The 13,119-nt window shown below is 48.9% G+C and overlaps 1 pseudogene; it reads left to right on the forward strand.

The window, feature by feature from the left end:
• The first annotated feature begins 7,552 nt into the window (after positions 1 to 7,552).
• LOC146335439 (NADH dehydrogenase [ubiquinone] 1 alpha subcomplex subunit 13 pseudogene) lies at positions 7,553 to 7,993 on the forward strand (annotated as a pseudogene).
• Positions 7,994 to 13,119: the final 5,126 nt, after the last annotated feature.

Consider the following 13,119-nt stretch of genomic DNA (forward strand, 5'->3'; position numbering starts at 1 on the left):
GACAGAGCCCTGTGCTCCATTATGTGCCTTGGTCACTTTCTCTCAAGCTGAGATGCAAGCAAAGGGCTCATTAAGCCCCTTGCTTGCAGTGGGACCAGCAAGAGGGGCTTTGGACAGAGCCCTGTGCTCCATTATGTGCCTTGGTAACTTTCACTCAAGCTGAGACGCAAGCAAAGGGCTCATTAAGCCCCTTGCTTGCAGTGGGACCAGCAAGAGGGGCTTTGGACAGAGCCCTGTGCTCCATCATGTGCCTTGGTCACTTTCTCTCAAGCTGAGATGCAAGCAAAGGGCTCATTAACCACCTTGCTTGCAGTGGGACCAGCAAGAGGGGCTTTGGACAGAGCCCTGTGCTCCATCATGTGCCTTGGTCACTTTCTCTCAAGCTGAGACGCAAGCAAAGGGCTCATTAACCCCCTTGCTTGCAGTGGGACCAGCAAGAGGGGCTTTGGACAGAGCCCTGTGCACCATCATGTGCCTTGGTCACTTTCTCTCAAGCTGAGACGCAAGCAAAGGGCTCATTAAGCCCCTTGCTTGCAGTGGGACCAGCAAGAGGGGCTTTGGACAGAGCCCTGTGCTCTATTATGTGCCTTGGTCACTTTCTCTCAAGCTGAGACACAAGCAAAGGGCTCATTAACCCCCTTGCTTGCAGTGGGACCAGCAAGAGGGGCTTTGGACAGAGCCCTGTGCTCCATTATGTGCTTGGTCACTTTCTCTCCAGCTGAGACACAAGCAAAGGCTCATTAACCCCCTTGCCTGCAGTGGGACCAGCAAGAGGGGCTTTGGACAGAGCCCTGCGCTCTATTATGTGCCTTGGTCACTTTCTCTCCAGCTGAGACACAAGCAAAGGGCTCATTAACCCCTTTGCTTGCAGTGGGACCAGCAAGAGAGGCTTTGGACAGAGCCCTGCGCTCTATTATGTGCCTTGGTCACTTTCTCTCCAGCTGAGACACAAGCAAAGGGCTCATTAACCCCCTTGCTTGCAGTGGGACCAGCAAGAGAGGCTTTGGACAGAGCCCTGCGCTCTATTATGTGCCTTGGTCACTTTCTCTCAAGCTGAGACACAAGCAAAGGGCTCATTAACCCCCTTGCTTGTAGTGGGACCAGCAAGAGAGGCTTTGGACAGAGCCCTGCGCTCTATTATGTGCCTTGGTCACTTTCTCTCAAGCTGAGATGAGACACAAGCAAAGGGCTCATTAAGCCCCTTGCTTGCAGTGGGACCAGCAAGAGGGGCTTTGGACAGAGCCCTGTGCTCTATTATGTGCCTTGGTCACTTTCTCTCCAGCTGAGACACAAGCAAAGGGCTCATTAACCCCCTTGCTTGCAGTGGGACCAGCAAGAGGGGCTTTGGACAGAGCCCTGTGCTCCATTATGTGCTTGGTCACTTTCTCTCCAGCTGAGACACAAGCAAAGGCTCATTAACCCCCTTGCCTGCAGTGGGACCAGCAAGAGAGGCTTTGGACAGAGCCCTGCGCTCTATTATGTGCCTTGGTCACTTTCTCTCCAGCTGAGACACAAGCAAAGGGCTCATTAACCCCCTTGCTTGCAGTGGGACCAGCAAGAGAGGCTTTGGACAGAGCCCTGCGCTCTATTATGTGCCTTGGTCACTTTCTCTCAAGCTGAGACACAAGCAAAGGGCTCATTAACCCCCTTGCTTGCAGTGGGACCAGCAAGAGAGGCTTTGGACAGACCCCTGTGCTCTATTATGTGCCTTGGTCACTTTCTCTCCAGCTGAGACACAAGCAAAGGGCTCATTAACAACCTTGCTTGCAGTGGGACCAGCAAGAGGGGCTTTGGACAGAGCCCTGCGCTCTATTATGTGCCTTGGTCACTTTCTCTCCAGCTGAGATGAGACACAAGCAAAGGGCTCATTAAGCCCCTTGCTTGCAGTGGGACCAGCAAGAGGGGCTTTGGACAGAGCCCTGTGCTCCATTATGTGCCTTGGTCACTTTCTTTCCAGCTGAGACACAGGCAAAGGGCTCATTAACCCCCTTGCTTGCAGTGGGACCAGCAAGAGAGGCTTTGGACAGAGCCCTGTGCTCCATTATGTGCCTTGGTCACTTTCTTTCCAGCTGAGACACAAGCAAAGGGCTCATTAACCCCCTTGCTTGCAGTGGGACCAGCAAGAGGGGCTTTGGACAGAGCCCTGTGCTCCATTATGTGCTTGGTCACTTTCTCTCCAGCTGAGACACAGGCAAAGGGCTCATTAACCCCCTTGCTTGCAGTGGGACCAGCAAGAGAGGCTTTGGACAGAGCCCTGTGCTCCATTATGTGCCTTGGTCACTTTCTTTCCAGCTGAGACACAAGCAAAGGGCTCATTAACCCCCTTGCTTGCAGTGGGACCAGCAAGAGAGGCTTTGGACAGAGCCCTGCGCTCTATTATGTGCCTTGGTCACTTTCTCTCAAGCTGAGACACAGGCAAAGGAGTCTTTTTAACCACTTCTCCTGTGTTAGGAACAACACCTCAGCTTCTCCATCCGATGCACGTGCCAAGGAAATGAAACTGAGGAGCGGCTAAAGCCTGTGCACAAAGCCTCTCTTGACACTGGATGGAAGGGGATTAAAGAGCCCTTTGAAAGTGGAACGTTCCATGTACTTCTGTGATTATTTTTAGGGGTGGGGTGGTGGTGTTGCTTTATACAATGTAGCTGCTAACGCAGAAGACCAGTGCAGGAGGAAATGGTTTTTAAAGCCTTTCCCCTGGATCTGTTTTCATGGCCAATTACTGCCTGCACTCAGATGCTTTTACCCACTTTGGGGAAAATACATGGATGCCTATTTTTGGTCCTCATTCTACATGTGGGGCAGAAATCATGCCATATCGTTTGCTTTTTATACCTAGGAAACGGGATGAGAGCGAGTAACCAGCAAACAACAAAGTCCAACCCTTTCCATCCATTTTGTCTCACTTTCTGCAAAGCGACTTTGAAATACATGTGATTTATAGGCTTCCCTATACCAAAAAAGCTTGGGGGGGGGGGCCCTCCCAAAATGAAACAACAACTACAACAGCATCACGATAAAAGGAAGTGGAATAAAATGCAGCATTAAAAACAACAGAAGACAAGACCAGGGCTTTCTTCACACAGAGCTTTTATCTTGCAATTGAAATGGCTCCTTCACGGAAGTTTGCGGGCTCTTTACATGATGCCGTGAACCTCCAAGGCAAGGCGTCTCCTGCACTAAATGCCCCTTGTTCCGTCTTTAAATAGGTCACAGATCATGAGCTATCAAATTACCCCATTGTGTTCTGCTTAAATTCCCTCCGTGAAAAGAATAAAAGCAGCAAAAAGAGGAGCGAGATCAATGAAAGATAATGGAAGGCTCAGTTATGGGGAGAAGGAAGGATGAAAGAGAGGGGGGAAAGGAAGCGGGTGAAAAAGGGAGTTGTGATCCTGCATTTAAAACAGAAGTAGAAAGCCCTGTTTTAAATGCAGGATTTTAGGCTGGTGTAGAGATGCCCCAGGCCTTCTCAGTGGTGGCTCCCCACCTGGGGACAGCTCTCCTCGGTGCCTACCTTGTCATCAGATGCCAAGCAAGAGTTCATTTGGATGTCATTTTGCCAAGTTTGCTGTCTTTTATCGTTGCTTCCGTTTTTTAACGTTTATGATTATTATTTATTGTATTGTTTTTTATTATGCCGCCTGTAAGCAGCCCTGGGGTTAAAAAACAGAAGGGCAGCATACAAATCCCCCCAATGAACAAGCAAACAAATCTAGTATGAATTCGTTCGCACGCCTGCCTTTAAAAGCAGTCCCCAGAGGCACAGACTACAACACACACAGAGAGACGCACACACAGCGGAGCTCCTGCCTTGAGCTGCTGTCTGTGCTCCAGCTGGCTGTGTAACCTGAGAAAGCAGGAACAGTCCCACAACGGAGACCTCCCATGCGACTAGAAGGCATCACTGTGGCGGCAGGGTGACAACCTGACACCTGGGCATCTCTTACAGCTGGAAGGGAGAGAAAAAGGGATCCACCGGTGCTCTACAAACACACACACACGTATACACACGCACACCGGACCTGGCCACTGCACCAACACCCTTCCCTCTTCTCTTCCACAAACAATTCAAGGGGCTGTAAAGGCGAGAATGGCTTAGGCCCAGCTTATCTCCTCCTCAGCTCTCGATCTCGGAGAACGCCGGAGACGCCCTTGAACGCAGCGGTGCATCGGGTTCCGTCAGCACAGGTCCAAAGAGCGGCTTTCCCCGGCTGCCCTCCAACGACAGCGCTGCTCTCCGCTACGGAGGCTGGCCAAAGTCGAAATGCAAACGTCTTCGGGAAGGTGTCAACAAATAACTCCTGCTTTGGCCAGTTTCAGCCTGCGCAGCGTCGGCCCATCCAGAGGAAAGGGCTGCGGTTCAGTGGCAGAGCACGTGCTTTGCATGCAAAAGGTCGCAGGTTCCATCCCCCATATCACGCCGCCAGTCGATGTAGTCGATACTGAACAAGATGGACCTGTAGCATAGGGCAATTGCAGTGCCGGCTCCAGGTTTTTGTAGGCCCTTGGGCAAGACGCCCTCCATGGGCCCTCTCCCTCAGTGAGTCTGGCTTCTCACCACCATGGTCACCAGCTCCTTATCCTCTTTCTCATCACGGCTTCCGCGTGGTTGCTTGACAGGCAGAGAGCCAGAGAGCAAGGAAGCCGTGGCATCTCCTCCTCCTCCTCACCACCACCACTGTTGTCTGGGCCAGAGCGAGAGGCAGGGGAACAAGCAGGTTGCAAGGGTGTAGAAGAGGAGCAACTCAGGGGAGGCTGATGACTCCGATGTCAGCGGGGTAGTAAATCCCCTGTGGGTTTCAGTCAGAATCGCTCCTTTTGAGTTCTGTCTGGTTCTGACTGAAACCCGGAGCGGATTCACCACCCCACTAACATCGGAGCCACCAGCCTCACTGCTTTCGTCAGTGGGCCCCCACTGGGGTGTGGGCCCTTGGCAGGGGCCTGACCATGCCTACCCTTAATGCTGCCCTAGGCAGTTTCCTTTGTTCCTAAGACCTACTTGCGCTGGGCTTTGGAGGCTACGGGTAGGTCTGGAAAGGATGGGGACATGTCAGCAATGGACTAATTTGATGCAATTTTAATTTTGTTTGCTGGGTTCACACGCACACAGCAGTTCACATGGAACTCAAATCATGGTCTGGTGCTAGGCAACCCAGCCCTTGGGGCTTGCAAGCTCCCAATTCCCTTGGTACGCTCCGATTTCATTGCCTACTCCTCTTTCTTTAGCCCAAGCTGCATTTCCCTGTTCCATCCAAACCGGCAAACCGGATTTAGCCAGTGGGCCTGAAGTTCAACAGCCCTGATAAGAAGCATTCTTGTGCTCGGACCATTGGTCCCATTTAGCCCTATACGGTCTTCTCTAAGTGCCAGGGGCGTTCCAGCATCTCAAACAGATGGGTCTTTCCCAGCTGAACTACCTTTCACCCGGAGATATTTCAGGGTTTGACCTGCGACTTTCTGCCCGCAAAGCATGCGTTCTGCCACTGAACTACGATTCCTCCCCACGGCAGGATCACTTAGCCCAGTCTTTAAAACACACACCTTGCATTTTCGCCGCTGCCGCCTCTCTGCAGCCCCGCTCGCTATTTCCTTTTTGCACAAGCACTGTGAAGCATCAGCTCGCAAAGTCTGGCACTTTCGGGGCACCGCTAAAATTCACAGGGGTGTCTGCACCTCACACAAGGATTCACAGGATTTCAGTGAACGTGAAGCAGTCAAGGTGGGCCACGCGAGGGATTAGGAGGAAACCGGCTGAAAATAAAACCGTAGTGCTTTTAGAGGGATTTGATCAATGGTGCAGCTGCACTTGGAACACTTTGCTTCCCGAAGTTTGGTCACGCTGTCTCAAAAAAAGTAAATTTATTGCTGGGAAAGGAGCAGAAAACGGTAACTAAGGGTGCTTCCAGACAAGACATTTATTGTGCAATTGCCCTTCCTCATTCATGGAAGTTGGGGGGGGGGGTGTCCAGATGATGTTGCCTTCAATATGTAACCCTCCCGTGTTTTCCCACCACTTCTTCTGTCTTTTTGTTTGCACAAAATAATGGTTAAGGCTTTTTTTAACCAAGCTGCACTTTCAAACCATCCGTAGTGCTTGTCTGGAAGGAAGGGTCCTTAAAGTTTCATGGAATCAATGTCTCTCTGTTTGTGGGCGGTGGGAGGGGAAAGATATCTATCATTGCATAGGGCACCTAGAGAGAGATTTGTAACCTTTTATTTCTTGTTCTGAGCTGTCAGATTTTGAGAAAATTTGTATGCTTTTGGCTGACCGGAACAAATACCATGCCAAGTTCCGTTATTTGCAACAGCTGCTTTCAAAAGTAGATGGGATTACGTATAATTATATTTATAAATGCTGGAGATTACGTGATTTGATCCTTTATTGTGGATTTGTGGGAGGGGGGGCTCCTCTTTCTTCTCTCCTGTTTTCGGATGACCGTTGGTTTTAAGCAAATCGAGACTGAACTGAACTGGTTAAGGAGGAAAAGACAGAATAACTGCACAACGCCTTTTGATTGGGAGCGCAAGGAACCCTCCATCTGGAAGCACCCTAAAATGATCAGGGGGCTGGAGAAAAAGCTAAATCAGTTGGGGCTTTTTAGTTTTGAAAAATGCTGACTAGGATGGGGGGGAACATGACATGAGCAAAAACATGAGGTTATACAACATAATTTGCTAAACCTCATTTTTTAATAAACATGAGGTTTATCATATCATGCATGATATGGAGGAAGTGGATAGAGAGAAGTTTTCCTCCCACTCCCTGAATACTAGAATCTGAGCTCATCCAGTGAAATTCATTGGCAAGCAGTGCCGGCCCTACCATTAGGTGAAGTGAGGTGGCCACTTCAGGTGGCAGCTCAGAGAAAAGAGCTGTCTGTCCTGCAAGCAGCCTTATGTCCCCTAAGCTTCTCTGCTCCCTTCAGGTGCCGTGAAAGGTGCCGTCCCATTTCCAGAACAGAAAGCAATATTCAACAGCCAGTCCAGTCGGCTTTTGTCCATGGAGTGGGATGAGACACCTTCTTTCTCTCAGACAACAAAATGTCTTGGGCAGACCATGTTGGTAGGAGATTAAACAATGACATAACTCTTGTCGCATCTATGGAACTCCCCACAGCATGACGCAGCAATAGCATTTTACAGATTTCGTTGAACTGTATGTGTGTTTAAGGCACTTTTCCGTTTCTCTTGGGGCCGGAGGGAGGGAGCGTGATACAGGTTTTTGAAATACAAATAAATCATTATATGGCTACTTTAGATAAAGGGGGAATAGACACACTTATGGAGGAAGAGGCTTCTACCAATGGCTATATTTGTCACGAAGCCACCTCAAGGTGTAGAAGCCACCAGCTGAAGAGCGGGCTACCAGTTTCCCAGCCCTATCTGGGCAAGCCAGGGCTTGAACCTGGAACCTTCTGCATGCAGAACACATGCTCCAGCACAGAGCTATGGCTCTTCCCCTGAAAATAATGCAAGATTCCAGTCCTCATAGTTTTGAATAAATGTATAATTTCAGCAGGAACACAGGAGGCTGAGTCGGGCCGCTCCCAAGATGGCGGCCGGAGCCGGGAAGGTGAAGCAGGACATGCCGCCGCCGGGCGGATACGGGCCCATTGACTACAAGAGGAACTTGCCTCGGCGGGGGCTCTCGGGCTATAGCCTGTTCGCCATTGGAACTGGGACCCTCGTCTATGGCTATTATTCCCTTGTGACATGGAACCGAGAGAGGCGGCGCCTGAACATCGAGGACCTGGAGACGCGAGTGGCCATCTTTCCCCTTCTTATGGCTGAGGATGACCGCAGGATGCTACGCATCTTGCGTCAAAATCTCGACGAAGAGGCCGAGATCATGAAGGACATCCCCGGCTGGCAGGTCGGTGAGTCTCTGTTCCACACCACACGCTGGGTGCCCCCCACGCTCGACGAGCTCTTTTACCTACACCCGCAGAGCGTGCTCGACAACGCTAAATTTGGTTGCCGGTTTTACGTGTGAGCGGCAGCAGGGTTTGTGTGAACCGCCCAGAGAGCTTCGGCTATTGGGCGGTATAGAAATGAAATGAAATGAAAAATGAAAATGAAATGATTAGACAAATTCATGGAGGATAAAGCTGTCAATACTAGTCAAGAAGGCTGTATATTATCTTCCGTTTCAGAGGCCCTGTGCTACTCAGTACCGGCTGGCTGCAGGGACCATGAGTGGGAAGATGCTACTGCATTCGTGTCCTGCTTGTCAGCTTCCCGTTGGGACATCTGGTTGGCCACTGTGGGAACAGAATGCTGGCTAGAAAAGCCTTTGGTCTGATCTAACACGGAACTCCACATCTGTCTAGATCTGCACTGTCTGTATGAACAGGCACTGATTGGCTCTCCAGGTTCCAGGCAGGGATCATTAATTAATTAATTAATTAATTCTATTTCTATACTGCCCCAGAGCCAAAGCTTTCTGAGCAGTTCACACAGATTAAAAACCATTAAAAATGCATTAGACAAGGTGCAAAACTATTGACATAAAACATATAAACAGACAGTGCACAGAGAAACAACATTATATCTAAAAACAGTTTTTAAACAATCAACCAAAGACTATCCAGGACCTGATTGAAAACCTATTATATGCTGCCAAACGCCTGAGAGAAGAGGTCAATGTTAACCTGGCGCCGAAAATATAACAATGTTGTCACCAGGCGAGCCTCATTGAGATCATTCCAACAATCGGGGGGCCACCACGGAGAAGGCCTTGTCCCTTGTTGCGACCCTCTGAGCCTCCCTTGGAGGAGGGATTGGATGCTTGAACATACTGTGCAATAAACTTGAGGTGCAGAGATCCCCAAAGATTCACACTGTTACTGGGGCTGGCGGTTTTGTGGACTAGAGACCACTTCATCAGTCCACAAAAGCTTCTGCCACACTAACATTGAACAGATCAGAGCAGATTTGTTTATTTTTACACAATTGTCACACCATTCACAAAACCAACACTTAACCAAAGATGCTGGATAAAGAACAGTGCAATCCTATATGTGGCTTCTTAGAACTACGTCTTAATAAAATGGTTAACACTGGGGACGCTCAAGGAATCGGAACATTGTGATTTCTGATATATGCTGATTTCTGATATAACCCCTCCAGGACTAATGTATGGATCAGAATTTAGGGCGCAATCCTATGCATGTTTAGACAGCAAAAAGTCCTACAACTCCCAGCATTCCCCAGCCAGCTGTCTAGAGATGCATAGGATTGCACCCTAAGATGCCCAGCAGTTTTCAAACTTCCCAAATGTTCTAATGCAGTTCTCTCAACTAAAAAAAGAGGAAGCATCAAATACATTAAAAACGCCTCTCGTTGAGGGGTAAGCACATTTAGAAACCCAGATTTTGAGAGAAAATAAGTTTTAAAATCCGTTCCGTTTTTCAAAATGCATTTAAATGAAGATTTTTGTACAAACTTCTAAAAAAAAAAAAAACACCCTGAATTGCAGAGTAATGCAGAAATGGGGACAAAACAGACTTAGGAGCGAACAGAAGCAAAAGTAACCCAGGCTGGAAAATTACTGAATTGTCCCTCCCTAGCAGCCATTTGGATAGTCCCTCGCATGAGATAAAATCTATTTTTCCAGTTCTGGTGGTGCCTCTGAGCATGTGTGTGTGTGTGTGTGTGTGGTTGGGAGAATCATGCAATCGGTTTCTTGGCCAGCATAATTTTTCAGGTGCATGCATTAAGACTTATTTGTTGTCATTGCTTGAAACAGCCCAGCGTGGGTGGATGGGAGATGCAAAAGGTGCTGTTTGCTTCTGGGTCTAATTGGCTGTTCTATCACGTCTCAAAGTGCAATTAGTCCCTCTTCCCCCCTCAGAAAAACACCTGATGCTCTCAACATACGAGGACTCACCCCCCAAACCTCATTTAAAAAGAATAAACAAATCTTTTCAGTCTCACCTCCTCAGCTAACAGATGGATTCCGCCTGGCTCCATCTCACAGTTTAATAATTTGGGTTTTTTTTTAAAAAAAATCTGGTTAAATACAGAAAGCAATATCATCCAGATTTAAAAGGCTCTCCCTCCCAACCTGAGCAAGCTTGTGCGGTTTTTAAATGGAAGGCTGTGTTGACTCCTGGAGTCCGGTGGAGCTCAATTCACAGACGACAAAATGACAGGAGTAATTTATTTCTCAGCAACAGCCAGAGCATCTGGGCTCAGTATGAAATTCACAGGGCTCAAATGGGTTCCGCTCCCACGAAATGCCTTCAGAAGATCTGGGGGAAAAAGGGCTGCATTGACAGGCCACTGTTTTCAGAAAAGAGCAGCCTAAAGGAGTGAGATGAGGAGCATCTCTACACCAGCCTAAAATCCCGCATCTAAAACGGGGCTTTCTGCTTCTGTTTTAAATGCAGGATCACAACGGACGCCCTTGACACGTGCTTCCCCCCGCCCTCATCCACTTTCCCCCTCCTTTTCTCCCTTATCTGGTCTACCATATATTTCATTATAGAGCCGCTAGATGGCGCTGTGGTCTAGCTCCTCTTATTGAGGGTTTTCCTCTTTTCGCGGAGGGAACTCAAGCGGAACTCAAGCACGGTGATTTAATAGCTCATTATTTATTTTATTTATTTCATTTCTTTATTTATTTCATTGCTATACCGCCCAATAGCCGAAGCTCTCTGGGCAGTTCACAAAAATTAAAACCAAACAACACACAGTAAAACAATTTAAAATATTATCTCTGATCTTTGTACAAACGGAGTAGAGGTCATTTAGTGCAGGAGACGCCCTGGAGGTAGACGATGTCATCTAAAGGACCCGCAAACATCCACGAGTAACCAATCTCAATAGCAGGATAAAAGCTCCATGTGAAGAAGCCCAACGTTTACATGGAAAGCCCTGGTGAGAGGCATTCTTGGTGGTTGCTGCCCAGATTTGGAACTACTTCACTAACTTCCTTCCTGGCCCAGCTCAAGATTTCTGGACATCAGAGGTGGGGAAATCCTCATGGCCCCACACTCCTACTCCTTGAGATGGGACCCAATCCACCAGGAAATTCTCCTGGGTGAGCCCCAAGGAAATAAACAGAAGCTGCATGAGACTACATTGCTACGCCCGTTTGTTTCATTGAGGTCGGCGAAAGAAAACTGGCTGGTGGGATGGCACCCCAGGGCTCAGCTCTGTCTACCGCCTTGGACTGGCTCGACCATTGGTCAGAGGGAGGAAGCTCATTTGGGGGTGCCCATTAAATGGCCAGTTCTTTAGTCTACTGTTAGATTGTCACTACCATGGGGCAAGGGGTAGCAAGGCATGTTAGGCACTCCAATGTCTTGGGCCATCTCTGCTATTTCTCATGCTTGGAAGGGTCCCTCAGTGGTAGCACACGTGCTTCCATACAGAGAATGGCCCAGGCTCCATGTCTGTCCGGCATCTCCGGGTAAATTCATCTGAAGATGCAGGTGATGGGAAGAGAGATCCATAGACAGATAAATGGGTGATAGGAAAGACCTGAGACTTTGGACCACTGCTGCCAGTCAGAGCACGCAAGAATGGGCTCTGCAGCAAGAGTGCACAAGCCATGGCTCATGGGCCACATGCGGCCCCCAGGTGTGAGTTGGCCGGTACCCATGCCTTCCCCATCACAAAATCCCACACACACACCCCCGCCAATCAGCATCGCTGCTTCCACACCATTAATTGCATCACAAGAAAAGTGATGCATTGTGGGGTCACTTGCAGGGGGAGGTAGGCAAAGCCACAGCTGGTTGTGTGGAAGCTGGGGGGGGGGGCATGCCAGTGACCCAGGTGTGGCTTCCATCACTGCTTCCGCACTTCTAATGAAGCTGTTGAGGTCAAGTGGGGGCAGGGGAGGTGGAAGGAGGCTTTAGCGCCAGCCTCCCTTAGTGCCCCCATGCAGTATCCCCACCCCACCCCGACGATCTGGAGCAGGATCGCTAGGAGCAGCTTAAAGGTTATGTGGGCCCCCAGGCCCCCTGCCAACTCTGTTGGAACCCTCAGGGCCAAATAGGTTGTGCACCCCTGCTTTAGATAGCCAGGCAGCCTCGTCCCGTCTAAGCCAACTTCATGGAGTCACTCAAGTCCCCTACCAGGGATGGCCTGCCTGCCTTTGTTTCATGGTAGGGCAGCTTCTGTCCCCTTGATCAGCCTAGCAAAGAGCATTTGTCTCTTCCTCGCGATGGAAGGAAAAAAGGCCGCTGCCCCATGGAACTGACCAGCTTCTTAGGCTGTCTCCAGATGGGGGCAGCCAATGCTCACCAAGCATTGTTCTTGCGTTGTGAGCTGCAAGCGGAATCACGACTGACTTTCTACACCGCCATTTTTCCTCTGCATCCCGCTCTATTATGTCCACACCAGTGGGGGTGACATAGCTGCAGCAGGTGGAGAAAAGGAAGGTCCAATTCACTTCAATGGCCATTGAAGGGGGGGGGGCGTTAATTGCTTAAAAAAACAGCATGATAGGGTTATCGCGCTATAACACTGTATCCAAAAGGCCTATTCAAAGGGCATCCTGTTTCTGAACCAGATGCCTCTAAGAAGCTCACAAGCAAGATATGAGGGCAATAACCCTCTCGCACTGTCCCAGCAAGGGGTAATTCAGAGGCATGCTGCTAGAGCCGTGCACAAATGGCTTCTCAAAATTATCAACCCTATTTATGGGTTGAGGAACTGGGGGGCCATTTCACTGAATGTCTCCAGTGGGAAGAGAAATTCTTCCAATGTTTCTCAGGGGGTGAACACTAACCATTAGCAGTAGCATAGATTCTTTTATCTTTTTTTTTGCTGCAGCTGTAAGTAACAGAAGGAGCAACTGCATTCTTTATTTATTATTACTTTTATTTATTCATTTTTATACCGCCCAACAGCCGAAGCTCTCTGGGTGGTTCACAGAATTAAAACCGCAAAACACAACAGAAAATACAATATAAAATATGATAGATTAAAACGACAGAATAAAAATACAACCTAGCAGCAGTGCAGATATTTAAAATGCAATAGCAGATTTAAGACAGCAGCGCTAAAAAAAACTCAGAATGCTAAAATGCTAAAAATGCCTGGGAAAATAAAAAAGGGGTTCACCTGGTGCCAGAAAGAAGAAATTCTGGAAAGTGACCTCCTTCT

Source organism: Heloderma suspectum, chromosome 15 (assembly GCF_057233095.1).
Source record: "Heloderma suspectum isolate Gila_16-S chromosome 15, 16-S_ref, whole genome shotgun sequence".
NCBI lineage: Eukaryota > Metazoa > Chordata > Lepidosauria > Squamata > Helodermatidae > Heloderma > Heloderma suspectum.